Below are 12,126 nucleotides of genomic sequence, written 5' to 3' on the forward strand. Positions count from 1 at the left end.
TTTATTTTATTTTTGCTAATCAGGGGCTTTCTTCTTGCTACTCGACCATGAAATTTATATTCTTCTAATAGTTTCTGGATTAACCTTAGTCCCTGAATATTCTTCGACCATTGCAGCAAGTTTAGGAACTGAAGAAAAAGGTCTTTGCTTTATTTCAGGTAATAAAATAAAAAAAATATTTAGTTTAATATCTTTTTTCATTACAAATTTATTATCAGTAAAAATTCTGCTTAGTTCTTGCCCGACTTTCAATGTAAGTGACTGTATGTAAGTATATGCTAAACAGCTATTAAAAGGGGCAGCGAAATTATTTATACGTAGTCATAGAGGGGTTACTAATTGGGAAGCTTTAGTACAGAGTTTGGTACTGTAGTATCTGCGATAAATGCGGTAATACTTGTAGCTCTCATATAGCAAGAGACTGTAAGCAAACACAATTTACGTCATTCAAATGTGGACAACCCGGACACATTGCAACTTATTGTCAGAATACCAAAATCACGTTCAAAACAGAAACTGGAAGAGTAAACACATTGGCGAATCAGCAAGTTCAAAAGGTGCAAGAAATTGGAAGATGTACTTTTAAGAACTTGACTTTTAATAGTGTAACCTTTGCGGCTTTAATCGATACCCGATGCGATGTTTGTTTATTACGATATAATACTGTATTACTTTTTGATGGAAATATAGAATTAGATGACAATAACCGGTGTTTAAGAAGTACTAGCGGGATTGTTTTACTATCTCGGTTCACGTTGACAATTTGGAATTAGATGTTATTTTTCACGTAGTTCGAGAACGAGACATGAACTATGCAGCAATCATTGGCAATAGCATTCTCAAACAGGTAGATTTGATTGTTTCAGAAGATGTGGTAGAATTTAAATTGAAGAATAGAATAAATGAGAGTATTTTAGAAAAAACGGGTACGAAATTGCAACAGATTGTTGTATATTGTGAGAAGAAAGATAAAAAAGAAGGATTATTGGAAGATTTTAAAGACTTTTGCCTGATAGCCGAAAATTATACAACAACCGAACCAGAAGTAGATTTTTCACATTTAAAGGAAGCTGATGACAAAATAGTAAAACAGTTAATTACCAGCTATAATCCAAGTTAGGCACGTGTATTCGCAATTTCAATGAAAATTTTGTTAACTTATGATGTTTATGAAAGACCAAGCCGTGTGCCCATTGCTGACAAAAAATTTAAAGATGAGCAAGTGAAAACACGGTTAGAGGAAGGAATCATTAAACGTAGTACATCAGAATGCATCGCAGTTACTGAAGTTTATGCGGATGCTTCCATATATGGTTACGCAGCTGTATTAATGCAAAAGGACGTAGATGATTTGGAATATCATCTTGTACGAGTATAGTACATGTTAGAAGGTGTAAGCCGTCTGAAGAAAAATATCATTCATATGAGCATGAAGTATTAGCAATAGTAGAAGCACTTTAGGAATGGCGAATTTCTCTTTTGGGACCAATATTTAAAATCATCACGGATTGTAACGCTCTTACGATGACAATAAGAAAAAGAGATGTTCCGATAAGAATATCTCGATGGGTCAAGTTCATTCAGATAGAGCATCGTAACGGTTGAAACAAGCTCAGCAAAGTGATCACTTTATAAAAGCGGTATGCATGGATGAAGCTATTAAAACAGCGCATAGACAGGGACATTTTTTTATTAATAAAACCAAAGAAGTCGTTGAAAAATCTTTGTATGTTCCCCAACTCAATTCCAAAGTAATCAATATAGTGCGAGGATATGTAGAATGTATAATAGGAGAAAGCAAAGGTGGAAAAAAGAAGATAGACCTTTATGCACTTACCATGTAGATCATTTAGGCCCGATGGAACAGACCGCTAAGTCATACGCCTATCTATTCGTTGTAGTAGATGCTTTTTCAAAGTTTGTTTGGCTATACCCAACCAAAACTATCGCATCAGATTTAGTTATAAATAAGTTGGAACACCAAGCTTCAATATTTGGTAATCCAAGACGTATTATATCGGATCGAAGGACTGCCTTTACCTCAAATAGTTTTAAATATTATTGCGAAAAGTGAGGTATTGAACACCTCCTGATTGCTACGGGTGTTCTACGTGCAAATGGTCAAGTAGAACGTATTCACAAAATCATAATACCAATGTTGTCTCAGAAAGTCCAAGTCAGTGGAACAAACATATCGAGCGTATCCAGCAAACAATAAACAATACTGCACCAGGAAATACTAAATATACACCTTTTAAACATATAACTGGTCTTGAAATGCGAGTCAGTACTGACCTTAGATTCAGTGAGTTATTAGAAGAATCAGTTAAAAAAGATTTTAATGAAAATCGTGAAGATATACGTTAAGAAGCGCAGAAGACAAAATACAGGCGGAGAACTGTAAAACATTTAGTAAAGGCCGAAAAGCAGAAACAAAGTACTACGTTAATGACTTAGTAGCCATTAAGCCGACACAATACGGTACGGAGTTAAAACTAAAGCCAAAGTTTTTAGGTCCATATAAAGTAAAAAAAGTTTTACCGCACGGAAGAGAGTATATGAAGAAGAGAGTATATGAAGAAGTGGATACCTTCAGTTGAACCCAAGTCATCATTCGAGCCAACTGAAGCGTCAGGAGAGCCGAATGTAGGAAGGGTGCATAGGAGCGGACAGAACTTAGAATTTAACACTTAAAATTACAACTCTGATAGATTGACCGAACTTAACGAGACGCTTGCAACGGTCGACAGTAGAACATTAGCTAAAAATCATCAGTTAAATCAGTTTTAAAATAGCAGCTGCCGAGAGGGAAACTGATAAATACAGATTAAAATGTGTTAAATAAATTGAAATTAAAACTATTGTTAAACTTAAGACTATTGTTAAACATAAAATTATTGGTTGAGTGTTAAAATATAAGTGCAACAAAAGAAACCGAACGTTAAAACGTTTAAAAAAGTAAGAACAAAGGAATGGTGGTTATATTTTCTACATATGTATATATATAGACATATTGTAATATATCTAAAATATGCATATAATTTATTCTTATAATTTAGTGACAAAACCAAAAGATTTAAATAGGAGCCGGACATTTTGAAAGAGCAAAAAAAGTTTTCACAAATGATTCCGACTGCCAATATTTTGTCACGAAGAAAAACCCGCCGTCTGTCATGAAACAATTACTAAACTTCAAATACTGATAAACAAAGAATGGTATAAAAAATTAAAGTATTGTGTGCAAGAAGAAAATGTACACTCCCGCTCGTTTGCAAAAAACCTCTCCAGCTGGCACTCCATTATTGTCACTATGAATTACCAAATATTTCCAGATACCAACATTACATAATGTTGCAACATAATGACGCCACGCTTCGTTACAGACGACGCGTTGCAGTAGTTTCAAATTTCAAAACTAAGTTTTTGCTCCTCTAGTAGTAGCGACAACAAAAGTCGAACTTTTGACGTCAAAGTTTGTCGTTAAAATAGCAAAGGTGGTAGAAAATATTTCGTGAATTCGGTACCAATGGCACGCCCACATCTGCTACCTAATCCTTCCCCAGCTTTGTTTTGCCATTGCAACGACCACTTACTATGCTGGGGGCGTTGCGGTCCCCAGCGCACTATGAACTCTTTTAACAGGTGACATAAACTTTTTCGGTAGTTATGAAGTTAATTTTGCACACTTCGCTCCCTTTTCACTTTCGCGCTCTTCGCTAGTTTCGTATTTTTAGTTGATACTTAAGGCATATAAACAAGGGGGTGTGCAAGTAAACAAACTATCTCCGCTTTGTAGCTTACCTACCAGGAAAGAAAGCAGCCGCATGTCGCTACTTAACACCGCAGCCGCACAACTGTCAACCAGCCATCTAAACATGCAAGCAATGCCTGGGAAGTCACCCCGCTGCAAGTCAATGGTATTAATTTCCTCGCAAGGAATTTCGTGCTGTCAAAAGTTATGCGATGATATTGACAATGTTTCGGAAATTTTTACTACTTAGATAAGGTTATGGCTTCAATTCACTATTTTTCACCAAAAATAGCGTAGGTTTGGGTTTAGTGGTATTGAAACCTGGAATAGAACTAGAAGTTAGCGGACGACCTTAAGAATGGACATAGACATTGAATATGTGAGCTTAATAAACCCAATAGACCTACGCATTCCTACAAAGTGGGATGTGAGAATTTTCGTATCTTAATTGGACTTAGTTATTAAGAAATTTAGTAATCTCTTCATCCTTAACTGATAAGAACTAAGGGTTGCAACAGATTGGTTGCGAGAAATGTTTAGACGTTAGAAATATGAGATTCAATAATTGAAAAATTAAGATAAGTCCATCTGTTGTTATGTGTAAGAAAATCGTTGATTTTATGTAACATATTTTACATGGATTTTAATAGCTATATAACCTTCATAGAGCAATTTGGAAGACTCGATGGTCTGGGGCCCTTGGTCTAACAAAGTATAAAGGATAATAATATATGAATTTTAACTCAATATTATCTATTCTATGGTGGCGGAGACATTTAGATTTTATACCAAAAAGTTAGCAATCAAGGCGGTCTAGAAAGGTTTAATTCATATGGAGTTATTTGTAAAGTTCAATACAATACACGTACGGTAGCTTTATAAGCCCACTAGGAGTAGTGGACAAAGTTTGTGCTTTTTGCGTCTTGCATTACTTTTTCGAATATCTGGTTCAAGTAGTGCTGGCATACACTTTGTATTTCAAATATCCTTATTAAGGGATATCAGAAAGTTTGTAGAACCCATTAACAGCCAGATCATTCTCCCTCATCTGCCTGCAGACATGTTAAACAAAAAGTCATCTCCATATATCGATATCCGTCGATGGCTTTGTTTTGTTTAAAAACCATAAGCCAATGCTTTCCCGCGACTATTGAATATGACCAATAATAAATTTTATAAAATCTCAACATATCATCCCGGTTTTTAAATTCGACGAATTCATAGAAACTAACTGATGTCAACGTTTTCAGTATTTGATTATGAGATTGTTCGGGAGGACTCTTGTAAACTTTAGTCCTACTAGTACTGTCGCATATTGTTGTTGGACCACAAATTATCGAAACTTTAATCAAGTTCGAAAAAAACCAGAAGTTTTAAGGCTACTGGAACAACTTATTGTTAGAGCTGAGTTTTCGTATATTAGGTATAGAACTTTAAATTGCAATAAAACAACGATGGATTATACGATTGACATGAATTTTATTTATCCGAAAGATAATCTTGTGGCATTACATTTTAAATATGTTTGCTGGCATATGACCACCGCAGCAGCTGGGATGTACCTAGTCCAATCTGGACGTCCAATTTTCGATGACTCTTTCCAACAATTGTGGCCGTATATCGGCAATAGCACGGCGAATGTTGTCTTTCAAATGGTTAAGCAGTCTTTCAAATTAGAATGAAAAAGTTAGTAATTATGGCTCTATACCGATCACCATTGACTGTCACGTTTTGGCCATCATCGTTTTTGAGAAGTACAGACCAATGATTCCACCAACCCATAAAGCGCACCAAACAGTCAGTTTTTCTGGATGTAACGGTGTTTCGACATACACTTGCGGATTAGCTTCGCTCCAAATGCGGCAGTTTTGTTTGTTGGCGTAGCCATTCAACCAGAAGTGCGCTGCGTCGCACTTAGTAGTGCGCGATACGTATTCCGCACTGAACCCTTATTTTCGAAATAAAATTGCACTATTTGCAAGCGTTGTTCAGGCGTGAGTCTATTCATGATGAATTGCCAAACCAAACTGAGAATAAATCACTTGGCAGCTGTTAAATCGGTCGCCATCTTGAACAGTAATGTCAACATAAAGTTCTATACCTTGAAAAAAAAACCTCGCAACCTGTTGCTACAGAGTATAATAGTTTTGTTCACCTAACGGTTGTTTGTATCACCTAAAACTAATCGAGTTAGATATAGGGTTATATATATATAAATGATCAGGATGAAGAGACGAGTTGAAATCCGGGTGACTGTCTGTCCGTCCGTCCGTCCGTCCGTCCGTCCGTGCAAGCTCTAACTTGAGTAAAAATTGAGATATCTTTATGAAACTTGGTAGACATGTTTCTTTTTGCATTGCAGAATACCGTAATCGGACCACTGCCACGCCCACAAAACGGCATTAATCAAAAACAAATCAATTGTCATAACTAAGCTCCGCAATAAGATACAAGACTGTGATCACATTAGGGAGGGCATCTGCGGTTAGAATTTTTTTTAAAGTGGGCGTGGTCCCGCCTCTAATAGGTTAAATGTGCATATCTCCTAAACCGCTAATGCTATAATAACAAAATTCACTGGAAGCAAATGTTTTTAGCACTTATATTGACGGTGTGAAAATAGTTGAAATCGGGTGGCAACTCCGACCACTCCCCATATAACGGTACTGTTAAAAACTACTAAAAGCGCGATAAATCAAGCACTAAACACGCCAGAGACATTAAATTCTATCTCTGGGATGGTATGAGATGACTTTATAGGAACGGCGTTCACTTTTTCCACTTTTAGGTGAAAAAACATATCTTGAGATCTGCTTAACCAATTTCAACAAAATTTGGTACATAACGTTATTTTCATATTTCTATATTATAGTGCGAAAATGGGCGAAATCGAACTACAACCACGCCTATTTCCCTTATAACACTATTTTCAATTCCATCTGATTCTTTCACTCTCCACTATGCATATCAAGCAACAATGATTATATCGGCTTAAAACTTTGCGTGAATAATGCGTTTAAAGTATGTCACCTTGTGATCAAAAATTGTCTAAATCGAACCACAACTGTTCAAGCTCCTAAGTACTAAATATGTGGACCCCAGTGCCTATAGTTGACCTAATATCAGTCAATCCACAAAGAAATCTCAAACGAGTATACCATTTGACTTTGCGAGAGTATAAAATGTTCGGTTACAACCGAACTTAGCCCTTCCTTACTTGTTATACCAAATTTCATTCAAAATATCACAAAAAAAAACCGTATTTTTGACACTGCCTTATGAAAAATACGTCGTTATAAGGTGCTGACATTTCTTAGAACACAAGGTTTGTGTTACTTAATAGTTGTGAACCTTTATTCTGCCTTGTTTACATATTTATATAGTTATAAATATATCTACATATATTTACTATATACATATTTCTATGTAAAAATATATAAGAAATATAGTAGGTGTGATCTTCTGTGTGTAAACTTAATTAATTATAACTTCTACACTAATCAAATTAAATTTGCTTGGTCTCCTTTGTGTTGTAGAATACCAATGTGGTGAAGAAAAAGCAGCAGTTATGCCCGAGTAAGGTTTTATTTAAGCCCATTTTATTGTCTTGCCGACTGGTTTGGCCCGAACGTTGAAAACTTGAGCGATTGGCTTATGCTTATGCTTTACTCAAGAAATGACTTCATTAAGTTGCCACCCACACCCACACACACATACACAGAAGTGATTGTGTTTCATAAACTTTGCCCTATAATTTATGAATACACAGGAAGAACACACACATACACTGACACATATGTACGTACACTGGCTTGATATTTGTCAAAAGTCTTACAGCTCATTCAAAAGCATGTCAACAATGTGCACAAACCCCTAATACAAGTGTACACGTGTGTACTTATGTATGTGTCTATATAATATATTCATGCAAATATGGTTTAGTTAGCCAACAAACACTATTAATTTTAGGGGAAAAAGGGTTTGAGAAATTTCTAGTTGAGAAAGTAAAATGAAAGGAGTTCTGTTCCCTTAAGTTACTCAGTCACGCTGTTACTTGGAAAGATTTTAATATACAGATGCTAACGCTTTATATGATCATGTTGATTTGTGGCTTCACTCTGCACATCTGTTCGGCGCTGTCAGGTACTATGCCTACTTTTGTTGTATGTGAAGGAATTCGAAACATATGTAAGTTGATTGTCAGCCAAATCAAATATTTAAATGACTTGATATGGTGTTTGCTATTAGATGGCAAATAAGCATTAATGCCCAAACTCTCAAGGAATTTATAGATATATTTTTAGTTCAAATATATATAAATCGTTTTATACTCTGAACGTATTAAAATTTAGAGCACTTATATGCAAATGCATAGTGTTTCTATTGAAATAAGTCAAATAAGTGTCCATTTTTGAAGATAATCAGCCAATCAATGAATGTTTCAAAATGAATTTAATTAACCGACTGTCAATAAGTTAACTATTTATTGCTTCAGATAACTGCAATCAAAGTAATTCACCGTTTTAACTTAGGTATTTAATCATGATGAGCGCATTTTAAGTAAAGATAGCTAGATAACCAGAATATAACTAAGAAGTGTGTTAGACCTGATTTTTAACCGCTCATGCTCGTAATTGGTCTCACGCTAGAAGAGACCCTGTAAAAATTGAGGTATTTTGATGAAACTTTGTACACATGATTCATGACACCATGAAAAGGTTGCCCACAAAACGCAATTAATCGAAAACCAACAAATTGCCAAAACTAAGCTCCTCAATAAAAAGCAGGGTATTGAGACTAACGAAAAAACGAATCAAATTTTTAAGGTGTCATGTAAAGGGCATGTCCTTGTTGAAAAAAAGTCACTCAAGAAGCAATATCGAACTACCCGATGCAACGATTAGTAATCAAATGGAAATGGAAATGTATAAATGACTGTGTCTGATCCCATTTTTAAGCAAAGCATAAATGTCCAAGTATAATATAACATACCTGCAACGAAAGTCTCGAAAATTTGAAAATTGTTACAATCAGTAAATTGCCCTTAATGAAGCTAATAGTATGTATTAAGCAGATTTTTCTGCGAGTTTCTGCAAAATGATATACACTTTTCAGCTAGTATCATTGAGAGTGTCATATTTTCTTTGCAACAGTAGCAATTCAGAATAAAATACTTATGATATTTGAAATTTTTATACTCTCTCATCTTGTTGCTACGGAGTAAAATAGTTTTGTTCACTTAACCTACTAATAAAACTAATCGAGTTAGATATAGAGTCATATATATGTAAATGATGAGAGGGACGAGACGAGTTGAAATCCGGGTAACTGTCAGTCTGTCCGTCCGCCCGTCAATCGGGCTTGGTACACATGTTCCTCGGCACCGTAAAGCGGTTGGTTCTACATGTTTTTCAAGGTACTAAAGGTGAATCAACCAAATCTCAGAGCAAATATTTTCAGCAGTTCCTTCGACAGTATTAAAATCGTTGAAATGCGTTATAACCACGCCCACTCCCCATATAACAATTTTGTTAAAAACTACTAAAAGTGCGATTAATCATTAAATGAATGCGTCTGGGACATACAATTTTGTTTGATGCGGCTATCTTACAGTGTGAAAATTGTGACTAACACAAATTAAAATTCAAAGTAATTATTTCTTTTTACAGTATACAAGTCATGCGCCAATGAATATATCCAGCTAAAAAATTTTAAAAATGTAGCTACAACTTTTCAAGCCCCCAGATAGGTAATATGTGGGTGGGCCTAAGTATCTATGGTTGACTTTTTACCGAAAATATCTGTCAACCTGTAAGATATGTTATTAAAATTCAGATGAAATCTGTTTTTTCAATAGTGTAAGCCTGTATCAAAAATAGGTAAAATCGGGTTAAACTGTCCCTAGTCCCCATATACTTAGTATAAAGATTTTCGAACTTCCGGTTGACTTTGAACCGTATATATTATAATTAATGAAATTCATAGAGCGTGTATTTCTAATGACAATATGTTTTTGTGCTTTAAATAGATAAAATCGGATAAATACTTTTCCTAGCTTCCATATAGATAATATTAAGATTTGCAAACTTAACGGGTGTTTTTTTTAGAGGTATATAACTTTAAATTGCAATAAAACAACGATGGATTATTCCATTAACATGAATTTTATTTATCCGAAAGATAATCTTGTGGCATTACATTTTAAATATGTTTGCTGGCATATGACCACCGCAGCAGCTGGGATGTACCTAGTCCAATCTGGACGTCCAATTTTCGATGACTCTTTCCAACATTTGTGGCCGTATATCGGCAATAGCACGGCGAATGTTGTCTTTCAAATGGTTAAGCGTTTGTAGAATGAAAAAGTTAGTAATTATGGCTCTATACCGATCACCATTGACTGTCACGTTTTGGCCATCATCGTTTTTGAGAAGTACAGACCAATGATTCCACCAACCCATAAAGCGCACCAAACAGTCAGTTTTTCTGGATGTAACGGTGTTTCGACATACACTTGCGGATTAGCTTCGCTCCAAATGCGGTAGTTTTGTTAGTTTGCGATATGTGTTCCGCACAGAACCATTATTGCAACGGCCGATGCGATTTAATTTTTTGATCCTATCTCAGCAAGAATGAACGAAATAAGAAATGTTTTGCCAGTTCCCCCTTGCCCTGTCGAAACTATCAGCATAATGCGGTCGTAAATTGTTTTTTGTTCATCATTTAGTAGTCGACGGTATCAGGGCACGCATCAACTGATGTGCCTTGCTTGTGTATCACCATTCTTTTGATTGAGTCCATGTAAAATAGCGTGGTACTTCTGAATAGAGCAGTACAATTCAAAAAATTCGGTACGCGTAGTTTTTGGTGGACTTATAGCACGATCAGGCACTGTTTCGTTCGTGAAAAATATGCGTTGGCCATTTTCGAGATACACAGCTAAATGTATAACAGCTGGATCTTGTTCATGACTTGGGTAGCCGAAGATACGCCAGACAGCTTCATTTAAGCTGATATACCGGCCAATTTCCATTCATTATTTTTACTTATTTAAGGAGCATTTGCATTAGTATTGTCAATTCTAAATACAGACATATCACTTCCTTTATTCACATACTTGCAAATATATTTGATGCTCTTCACCGAACTGCAGAACTCAACATTATTATGAGCATTGAATGTTTTACTCAGCAGAGGTTAATATGGTACCACCCATCGATCGGCAATGTCAATGGCCGCATTATTGATATTTTAAATGAATGACTGACCGCCATTATCGGTATTTCTCCGACGATATATTCAATAATTTATCGGTAAACAAGTCTGTAATTTCTGCATAAATTAAACTATCGATGTCTTCAGCACGTATTTTCTCGATGAACCAAATCAAAATGTGAGCATAAGGTAATCCTCGCTTTTGCCACTCAACCGAATACGAACCAACAACGTGTAGCGCCAAATACATGCAATTTTGTAATACAGTTTATTAAATACTTTAATTTTTGGTTAAAAACACGAGCTGTATTGACATGACGATGTGTTGCACTTCGACCTGCTAATAGCAATGACGTAATTTTAGACCATGTACAAGTAATAAAAAAAATACATGTAAAAGTAATAAAAAAAACACGGTTGTCTATATTCACGCACAAAAGTAACAGCATCCTGTATATATTTCTGCATGTGACGTGAAATGTGTCTATGTACTATGTACGATGAAGGTAGAATAAGAGTTACCAATTTGGGTAATATCAGCGTTGTTCGCAATAGCATCTCGCAGGTGAATATATTCTTTCGTACGTAGCTTCTGTTGGTTATGTCGCAAATATTGTAGTCGTTTACTATCTATCTTCACATATGTTCATGTCCACCCTGAATTGTTGAAAAAGCTTACGACATCGTAAAATGATGTTGTCTTTACCGCGTTTAATCGTCAAACACTATGCATAATAATCTTTCGGCCTTGTAATAAAATATATTTTAATTAATTGACAATTAATTCTTTAATTATACATTAATTATGTTCCCACTAATGAATGAATCAGATGTTACGGGATCAGAACAGCAAATTAGCGGATATCGAAGAGCGTCATATGAACTTAAGATTATTATCTCTTCTTCGAATCACGATTTGTCGCATAGCAATACCGTTTCCAACCACGACAGCAAAGTCGTCAACAACAGGTGACGTATATGCTCTCCAGCTGGTGTTCTATCAGAATTGATTACAATAGCGTAGTTGTCACTTTGTAGCTTGGGCATTTGTGATTTGAATAATTTCAATAAATTATTGTGCTCATTTAACAGAGCGTCACTCACGCTCACCGATGATTAACCTGGCAAAAGATGAATTGAGGTTATTGCGGAGTCCTCGC

Source organism: Bactrocera oleae, chromosome 2 (genome assembly GCF_042242935.1).
Source record: "Bactrocera oleae isolate idBacOlea1 chromosome 2, idBacOlea1, whole genome shotgun sequence".
Classification (NCBI taxonomy): Eukaryota; Metazoa; Arthropoda; class Insecta; order Diptera; family Tephritidae; genus Bactrocera; species Bactrocera oleae.